This window comes from Asparagus officinalis, chromosome 4 (assembly GCF_001876935.1).
Source record: "Asparagus officinalis chromosome 4, Aspof.V1, whole genome shotgun sequence".
Lineage (NCBI taxonomy): Eukaryota > Viridiplantae > Streptophyta > Magnoliopsida > Asparagales > Asparagaceae > Asparagus > Asparagus officinalis.
In genome coordinates, this window is record NC_033797.1 from 12,884,509 (window position 1) to 12,895,513 (window position 11,005).

Genomic DNA, 11,005 nt, shown 5'->3' on the forward strand with positions numbered 1-11,005 from the left:
CAGATGAGCCAAAGACAAGTCTCAAAGACTTAGTCAAAATGCACGGAAGCCACTTCCATATCTTAAGTCAAAACGTTGAGGTCAGACCCGCGATGCAAAAACCGAACGCCGAGGTCACACCCGTGTTCCAAATTCAAAATGCAGGCGTCACCACCACAGTCCAAGAAGCAGGATTATGACGCATACCTTCACACAGGTCCTACGTGGCAAATCCCTTCAACCAAGATGCCTTCAAAGCAAGTGCAGAGACAAATCCTTTACCACAAGGAATCAACAGTTCCGAGATCAGAGTTTGAATCCAAAGTATTCCGAATAATTCGTCCCAGTCAATCCGCGAACTTTCGAAAACTTTGGAGGGGTTCTGTAGGCTATCAAAAATCATAATAGATAGCTGACTCCATCAAAACGACCGATGATGGAAGTTACACTTGACGACTTCCAGGAGGTTACAATTTAAAGACTTTCAGCGTAGATCGCTAAAGGTTACAATCTGACGACCTCACGACAACTGATGGAAGCTCTAATCAAACATCCTTCATAGTCACATCGGGAGTTACAATTTACGGACTCTCACATATCAGAGAGCTAAAGCAAAGATTACAAAATGACGATCTTGCAACGCTTCGACAGAAAGAGACTACAAATCGACGTCTCTTCAAATCAAGCTGCGGAAGTCCTCCCCGCACACGCAGCATCAAATATGCCCGCGTTCATAGCACGAACGCAGCTCAAACGCAGCTCGCAATCGGCTGCCAAGCACAGCTCAAACGCAGCTCCATCGGCATGCAAACGCAACTACTGAACAGCTACTCAAATCAAGCTCTGAACGCAACTCAATCAGCTCTGGACGGCAGCTCAATATCGCCTGCAGACGCACCTCCATATGTTGCGTTCAGACACAGAATTATGCCGAGCAGCGCGGATCTGCGTTTGACTCGTTCAAACTACGAGCTGAACGGTTCAAAACCGTTTCCCACGATCTGAGGAATCATAACTCCACTCAGGAGTGATTTAAGGGGCGGTTACATCCCATTAGCACTTAGGAGCGAATTAAGGAGGTTGTTACACCCCTTAATCCCCTATAAATAACTAAGAAATCAACTTAGTCTTAGGGGGGGTCTTTGGCTGGATCTTTCGGGTGCGGTCGGTTAGAACTTCTTGGCAGCAAAGGGAGAGATCGACATTCATCCTTTGGAGCATTCCTTGAAGCCTTCGGCCTTGGCTTGAGAACCGGTTCTCGGTTCCAATCAACTCTTTTTCAAGAGTTTTAAACTCGATCAGAGTTATACACTCATCAAGAGTTTCAACTCGTTCAGAGTTCTTCCACAACGTCAAATGCGTGAGGAGAAGATCATGTTCCAGTGAAACAAGACGTCGGATCGTCAACGAGAAGCAAACTCGACGCGAGCATTCGAGGGAGGCATCTCATCGCCACCGTGAAGAACCAGAATTAAACAAAGGGGAGAATCAGATCATTCTCTTCTCTTTTTGTAATCAGGAAATCGAATTTGTAATCGAGAGTTGAGAGAGTTTGTAATTATTCTTTTTCTAAGCAGTTAGAGAGAGAATAAAATCAGGTACAGTTCTTTCATCATTACAAATTTTCCACAAACAGACTCATTTCAGGATCAGGAGATATGTTTTGCTCTTCATAATCAGATCTGGAAGCCATTTGAATGAAAGGATTAGAATGTATAAATAGAGTATAAGAGTATAAGAGAGAGTATAAGAGTATAAGAGAGCAGAGATGAGTTTTGGTGCTGAAGAAAACAAATGAAAACCCCCCTCTATTTATAGAACCAGCCCCCTAGGCAAATGACCAAAATAACCTCAGTAAAATAGCCGTTTGTTTTGACCGTTTTTGGGGGCAAAACGGTCAAAAGGCCAAATCTGACCGTTACGGCCGCCCGGCCCGGCCGGCCGTTTTGGCCAAACAACGGTCACCTTTGTGATCATTGTGCCGGGCCGGGCCAGCCGGCCGTTTTTCACACAACGGTCACATTGGTGACCGTTGTGACCGGGCCGGGCCGGCATATTTCCGGCAACGATCACGCGAGTCGTGACCGTTGCCACACGGGCCGGGCCTCCGGCCCGGGCTGCCCGGCCCGGATGTCACCCGACGCGTACTGTTCGGGCCGGGCCGGGCCGCGGCCGGGCGTCGTTGAGGCAACCGCAATGGACAGTTATATGTAATTTAAATGAAATGTTACAAGTTTTTTATGATGCTACAATGTTATTATCTGATTACACCATGTCTAGCTGCATACTCATCATATAATCTGATTACCATACAAGGATTGTAACAAACTTCGAAGGCCAATATCCTTCAAGCATGGATCAATAAGAACCCCCAAACCGAAAATATGAGGAATAAACCTAAAGTACTTATCAAATTTGCTCTCCATTTGAAAAATCATAGGTCCAAAAGTAGCATCCATACGATATTTATCAAATTTTTTTTGAATATTTAAAATTTGTAAAGCAGCTAAAGTAATGGTTGGATAATAACAACCAGATAATAACATTGTAGCATCATAAAAAACTTGTAACATTTCATTTAAATTACATATAACTGTCCATTCATCTTCAGTTATTCCATAAGTACTACCAGAACTAGAACTAGAAGCATAATAGTTTATAAAATCAGTTATAATGTCTTTATATTCTATTGCTACACTTAACATTGCATATGTGGAATTCCACCTATGGTCAACATCTTTTGGAATTAGTCTAGGCTTTATATTTTTTTCTTTTACAAAATTGTTTCCATCTTTTAAGTCTTTATTCAGAAGCACTATGCATGTAAGCAACTGTTCTAACCTTTTCTATCATGGGTTTAATTTCAGTAAATGCACTTTAAAGTTTGCTTTACAAATTATTTTCAAACCTTATATGATGAGTATGCAGCTAGACATGGTGTAGCTGCACAACAGTCTACAGCTTCGGTTTCTTCGAGCTCATCCCGAGCCCGAGGTAAAAGTGTAAGTTTTGATAGGTATGCAATGGTAGCTGAGCTAACTGGTGGATCTGGACTTGGATCGTCATCATCGGAGGGTTCTGAAATAGATGAATATTTTTCTGCTTCTTTAGTTAGATGTCAAGGAAATGCTTTAGATATTTTGCAATGGTGGAAAGTATATGGATCAGTTTCATATCCTATACTTTCCACCATGGTTCGTGACTTACTAACAGTGCAGGTTTCGACGGTAGCTTCGGAATCCGCCTTCAGCACATCTGGTCGTTTGATCGACGATCACAGGACATGCTTGGATTCGTATACTGTACAAGCGGTGATGTGCCTACAAGATTGGTTGAGGTACGAGAAGCGAACGCAAGGCATCGATCGGATGGCTGGAATTGAAGATAAATTTGAAAAATTGGGACTAGCAGATAGATATAAAGAATAGATTGTAGTTTTTATATCTTAGCTTAAAATTTGTAAAGAATTATTTTGGAAATAATTACAAATGATAGTGATATAGGTGAGTAGGTGCCAACCTAGTTGGGATTTACTTATATATTATGATGCGATTAATTCCAAAATAAATTTGTACTTGTAATTTGTAAATGATTTATTAATTATTAATAAAGAATAAATTTGTACTTGTAATTTGTAAATGATTTATTAATTATTAATAAAGAATTTGTTTTTATCCTTTTTTATTTGTAATTTATGCCATTTTAAGTAATTATTATTAATTATTAATAAAGAATTTGTTTTTATCCTTTTTTATTTGTAATTTATGCCATTTTAAGTAATTACTAAAATTATTGTTTTTATTATTTTTCTTGTCTTTTTTTTATAATTTATAATTTAAATAACATAAAAAAATTTAGAAAAAAAAATTTAAAAAGAAAGAAAATCACCCGGGCCAGCCCGGGCCCCGGCCCGGTCGGGCCCGGGGTACCCGGGTCTGGGTCTGGGTCCCGGTTTTGCCCGGCCCGGATGGACAGGCCTAGATACAGCTAAATTTTTATGTATTTATTTATTTTAAAAAAATATGTCTGATATATCTTGGGGATGGCAGGTCATTTTGGAACACAATTAATGGTGTTGACAAATGAAAGTGTTTCTATCAATAATTATCTTCCTTATAGCAAAAATTTGAACTTTCTCCTTAGTTAACTCAATTTGGGGTTTGCGGAGAACAGAAGATAATTATCTGTCAGAAGAAAAACTACTTACCGAAGCTAGGAGAACATAATCAAACACGGAATTCTTTTACCATTTGAACAAATATGGACGCGACAGGATACAATCATGATCTAAATGTCTCAAAACATTAATGAAATAAAAATCATGATGGTTAAATACTTCTAACATATTTTTTTCATTATCTCTTATATTATTGTAAAACCGTTAATTTTACAATCACTTAATGCATGAGATACTACAACTTAATATGACTACTTTTTTATCTATATACAATCTAAAATATATAAATTAAAATGAATGGATTGAATCGAGTAATTTGATAGCATATAATGTAGTTTTAAATGAGCTATCTTAAGTTAGAATCTAAAGTACCATCTTATGAACATTTTCCCTCTTTTATGTACACACACGTCCTTTGTATATGTAGCAAAAATACAAATGCAAGTCCATGCGTGCATACTTTTGCAGCCTTTTCTAGTGCATGTTGTGGAATGTAAACAACAAAAATTGGATGAAGTTGTGTAACGGGCTCAGGAGTTGGGCCAAACATCCAGCCCGTTTTATGTCCCCCGCGCTCCCCTCTCTTTTCCCTATGACGTTGTATTTGTAGAGATCTTGAGTACTATCATAAATTAATAAGGATCCAAAAAGTCACTATTCATGATATAGCGAATTCTACAGTGAATTACTGTAGCAGCATTACAGTAATAAATATCATTGTGGCACAAACAGAATACTATAGTATTTTGAAAAAAATCTGTGTTTGCAAAAAATACTGTAGCCTTTAAAAAGAATTATTGTGGTAAAAATAAAAAAAAAAGGGTCGTGCTTTGCACGGGGTGCACACTAGTAAATATGAAGCTAGAAAATTATCAAATGGAGAGATTGAATGAATGGATAAGGTGTGAGGATGTGAGGGTGCGATTTAGGGGTGGTAAATGATCGAATCGAATCGAATACTAAGGTGTTCATATTTGTATTTGTTTAAAATTATCGAATTCGAATGCGGACTCTAATATTCATATATCTAGTTTTTCGAATTCGAACTCGAATACTTGGTATTTGATAAATATTCATGAATATTCACGAATACTTATCGAATATCAAAGTACATTTATTTTGCTAAAGAGTTTGATTTTCAAATAGTATTAAAATTCATAAATAAAAATTATTTCTTTATAATATATGATGTATATATATTTAAATCAAAATTTTAATTAGAAAACAGATTTAAGATTATTTAAGTCTTAAAATCTATATATAAAACTTAAGTAGAAATGGTAAGTGGGTTAAAAATATGACATCATATGTGCAATAATACAAATAATAAGCTGTGATCAAATTTTAAAAGAATATTTAATAGACAAACAAATCGAATATACATCTGGTTAAATTCTATTCGTTAATAAACTCGAATACTAAAAAATATTTGTTTAGTGATAAATGAACTATCGAATCGAATATGACCGAATAGTTATTCGAACAATTATCGAACCATTTATTAATTATTTGGTTCATTTCCACCGCTGCGATTGATGTGTGAACTAATTCACAAGATTTATACACTTTATATTCATATCTACCTCTATCTATGCGTCGGTCGTGGAAAATTAGTTTTTGGAAGCATGAGAGAGGTTTGTCAAGCATTAATATCAATTGTGTTCCTCTGTTTATCTTGCCCACAGCTTCAATAAATTTTAATCTGACATGTTGGAGGATGCTAAAAAATGCAGGGTTCTTAGACTACATATCTCCTGAATTAATCTGAGCTAACTCCTCAAATTCACATATCAACATAAAAATTTAAAATTAAGCCTAGATGTTATATGTAGCTAGTAAATAGAATTACAAATGGTAACATGAACAGCCGAAACCCTTTAGAAAAAGTGAAGGATTTACAATCACCAAAAGCAATAAATCAATAAATACCTAGAGCCTTTTAAAGAGAAAAATTGCAAAATAGACCGTTTTTGCTAATTATTTAGAAAAATAGACCGTTTTGCTAAATAATTAGCAAAATAGATCTCTTTTTGGCCAATAGGCCAAAAAGAGGTCTATTTTGCAAAACAGCTCAGAAAACATACGGGACTAGTAGTCCCGTATGTTTTAATCACGGATTAGTGAAATTTTCTACTTAGAAAATATACGGGACTACTAGTCCCGTATGTTTTCTGAGTCACTAATCCGTGATTAGTTGGCTCTAGTCCCGTATGTTTTATGAGCCTTATTTTTCAAAATCGATCTCTTTTTTTCAAAAGAGGTCTATTTTGCTAATTATTTTTCAAAGTGGTCTATTTCGCTATATATTTTATAAAAATGATCTATTTTGCAAATTTTCCCCCTTTTAAATCTCTCTCTCTCTCTTGAGAACTGCAATCTTCAACTAATCTTCTTCTAGAAATCGAACTTTCTGTTACAAAACAAACAAATCAATCAACATCAAAATTGATACTTCTTCAATGATAGAAATGTTGTGCGCGTCGTGGAAGCGTGACAACCAAACGGGCGTGCTTCGAGAACCAAATCAAACAAACGTCGAGATAAAGGCCAAACAAATCAAAACAACGACACAAATCCAAACACAATAGTTTTACGTGGTTCGGCAATTGCCTACGTCCACGGAGCAAGAAGGGGATGGGGTTTTCACTAATAGAGAAAGAGTACAAACTGAGATTACAAATCACTCGAAGGAACAAACTAATCTCACCAACAAGCTCTTAATCTCTCCAAACAAAACCCTAAACAAATAGCTCAGAAATACCTCTTTTTTGTGCTCCAAATATCCCCAATTTTTCTTCTCCACCAAATTCTCTCTTCCAATTGTTCCATATATATAAAAATCCTAAAATCATAAACATACTAGGAATTCTAAACCTCTCTTCCAATTGTTCCATATATATAAAAATCCTAAAATCATAAACATACTAGGAATTCTAAACCAAAACCAAATCAAATTAGGAATCCTAATAACCTATTACCAAAATAGATTAGGAATCCTAATAAACTCATGTTACCAAAATAAACTAGGAATCCTAATAACCTCATGTTACCAAAATAGATTAGGAATTCCCTATCCAACAAGAAAGCCTACGATCAGTTCTAAGAAACTAAATTTTTTTAATGATCAATCAGCCAAAACCCTAATCTCCATCGTTGTGTACGCATTTGGAGTTTAGAACACCAGGCTTCAATAATGAAATATACTTCTCGATTGAGGCAAATAAACAGATAATGGGCTGTTTGGTTCCCTGTTTTTGAGGGAAATGCTCTCTTGAAAGTCTGTCAAAAGTATCAAAAGTGTTACTTTTTGACAAGCTTTCAAGAGAAAAAAATTCTAACCAAACAGGCCCTAAGGCTGCGTTTGGCAAGAGGATAAATGAAGGATTAAGTGGGTTTAACCCTTCATTAGCCTGCCAAACAGAAAAAAAGGAGAAGGGGTAACAAACCCGCACGTGACACTGTTAACCCAGTTATCCCGTCAAAAGAGGGGACAACTATTCTGCGTGAGAAGGCGGAACAAGACTTGTTCCGCCTTCTCACGCGAGGGTAGGGGCGGAATTTTTTCATTTGGGTCTCGTTAGGGGAATTAGGCAGCGAAATTTGAGCTACGGGTTCGAAGGAATCGAGGGTTGGAACTCACAGAACGCGATGCAGACGGAGGCAACAGTTGCGATAGGGCTCTAAGCTCCGTCCATGGAGGCGGCGGCGGAACAGTTGCGATAGGGCTCTAAGCTCCGTCCATGGAGGCGGCGGCGGTCTTAAATACTCGACGCCCAATGAGCAACAGGCTCAGATCGGTACGATTACCAATCTCTTGGCCGGAGGAGTCGCCGGAGCTGTGAGCAAAACTTGCACTGCTCCGCTCGCTCGCCTCACCATCCTCTTTCAGGTATAAAGATTCGTTCTTGGTGGTTAACGCCTAGGTCTCAATCATAAGCCTGAAAATGCACTGCTCTCTACTTTGTATTAGATTTACAGGGAAAGATTCAGTTGTATTTTGGGGAAAGATACTGTTTTTAGTGTCATTTGGGTGATTAATTGCAATTGGTTACTGGATATTTCAGTCAAGACTCTTAAAGATAGATTAATGACCCTGATTAGTCATCTTCTTGAGGTGCAAGGGATGCACGCCGATGCTGTGGCTCTAAGAAATGCTAGTATATGGCGCGAGGCTTCCCGAATTGCTTGTGAAGAAGGGTTTAGAGCTTTCTGGAGAGGAAACTTGGTTACGATTGCTCATCGATTGCCTTACTCTTCCATTAGCTTTTATGCTTACGAACGCTACAAAAATGTAAGAATATTGAAAGTTTTTTTAGCCAGATATCTACGGTGTTGAACTTCTTACTAATTTTCAGAACTGTGTTTATTTTATGAGTTCTGTAGTCCTAGGGTTTGAATTTGGGGGTTTTGGTGATGATTTTTCGATAATGAGGCAGCGGATCTTCGGAAAGGTGCAAGATGAGCCCGCTTTGCTTGTAATTTGGTTTATTTGAAGAATTTGTAGTTCTAGGTTTGGATTTGTGGGGCTTTTTCGGCGCCTTTGAGGCTAGGGTTAGAGAATGAGGCATCGGATCGTTAAATAGATGCAACTTCAGCTCCTCTTGGCTTTTTATTTGAATGAGTTGGTGAATGAGACAGTGTATTGTCAACTAGATTTAATATGAACTCTTTTTTGTTACAATTTGATTGTGTTGGTGAATGAGGCAGTGGATTGTCACATATTTGAAGAATTACCTTGAGGTATGAATGTCCAAAGTTTTTCTAATTTTTTCATTTTTGATGAGGTAATTATTTATAAATTTTCAATAGGGGCGAAAGTGGTATTTTTAAAAAAAATAATGAGATTAATCACCTTAACCCCTCTCCTTTTGCCAAACACAAAAGACTTAACCCCTTGTCTTAACTATCGTATCCAAACGGGTTTAGAATTTTTTTAACCCTTCACGATGGATTAACGAAGTTAACCCTTCTCTTTAATCCCTTATCCTTAACCCCTTGCCAAACGCAGCCTAAATGTTTTAAAGGTTGTAAGCCTTGATGAGATTGCGTCCTTAATTATAACATTTGGCACAACACAATTATCTTACAACTATCTAAAAATATGGGATAGCAATTGTGGATCGCTTTATTAGATGTACTTATATGAAAAGCTTTATTAGATGTACTTATATGAAAAGTATCGTTATAACAATTTGAAAAATAATATACATATATTAAATATAATACGATCATCTAAAAAGTTTATATCATTGAAATTATAATATAAATATTAATCATGCCAGAATCATCTAGACATAGTCATTTGAAAAATTATACCTTGGACGCAGTAACAATGTCTTAGAATTTAAAAACATCTGAAAAAAAATGTATAGCAATTGAAAATTATTTTACTAATTAAAATATACTAAAATTATTTGAAAAATCATTATAGCATATTGATGACTGGTTTGATGATTATTGTTTAATTTATTTGCCCACTAAGTGCAATGCATGTGTATTGCACGTGATAAAATATCTTGATTGTTTAAACTGAAAAAAAATTGATTGGTATACTATTTAGCATATATACATGTCAACTCTTCTATACTTATAGTAGGATCCAATGAATCACTGTTCATGATACAACAATTACTGTAGCATAAAAAGTAAACATAATCTTGCCCTCTATACGAGAAGTACTGTTCATGATACAATAAAAAATATCGTAGCATAACATAAAATATTTTGCTATAGTATTAACATTTGGATCCTTTTTTTAATAAATATATAATTTCTAAATCAAATGTATTAAAACTTGGATAATTTTTTTAAGTATAAATGAGCAAATATGAATTCTACATCAAATGTATTAAAACTTGCATCCCTTTTTAAGTACAGAGGAATAAATATAGTTTCTAATTTTAAGCACACAATAATTAAATCAAATGCATTAAAACTTAGAGGGAGACAAATTTAAAATGCAGTGTTTAAAAAAAACAGGGGTCGTGCTTTGCACGGGGTGCACGTTAGTTTTCTATTAATCATAAAACAAATAAAACCTCTCAACACAAAAAAAAAAAAGTCAGTGTTGGTTCATATGGGCCTGACATTTTCCAGGATATCGGCCGGTGTACTTGTGAAATTCCAGTTTTAGGATCTCGTTTCGACCTTACTGGTATGTGATTTCTATATATGCGGTTTCGATCAATTTTGGAAAACCTGTGCGCATGCAGAATTCAACAGTCTCCTTCACGCTGAGTAGCTAATGCCGCGGATTTAAGGGAAGCCTTATCCATAACTTTGAGATGAAAATCAACTCCCAAGGACTTCAATCCCTAAAATTGACAACTCTCATGAATTAGCGTTAACAGTTTAGGCATAAGAGGTTACGTGCAACTTTCTCATTTTCACTACACAACAATCTCCAGGTTATATAATAGGAATTTAGAATTGTAATTTTATGTTCTAATATTGTATTGATGTCAAATCTCAAAAGGCGCAGATATTTTTGAAAGAAGTCGGATATGGCAACTAATATAAGTTTGTTTGCTTATTATCGGACTCCACTTGCAATATTCGTGTTCCTTAACCCACACAACTACCCCCCACCCACCCCAAAAAAAAAACCAAAAAAAGAAAAGAAAACCTCCATCCTACGAAGTTTAACTTTTTTAAGAAATATCCAATTTTGCGGCAATAGAACTTGCGGGAAGAGATTCTTCACATAAGTACTTTACAATTCACCAATCAAATCTCCTCAGTCAGTGGACTCTATGAATGATATTAATTATCTAAATTATATAAAAAATATTTAACTCTTTTTTTTTGTGAGGGGTGGGGTTGCGGGAGAGGTTCTCAAATAAAGTAATA

At 36.1% G+C, this 11,005-nt stretch overlaps 1 long non-coding RNA gene across 1 annotated transcript; it reads left to right on the plus strand.

The window, feature by feature from the left end:
- Positions 8,317–8,855, plus strand: LOC109839740. Its single transcript, XR_002246728.1, has 2 exons — positions 8,317–8,447; positions 8,540–8,855. It is a non-coding gene; the product is annotated as an uncharacterized LOC109839740 (long non-coding RNA).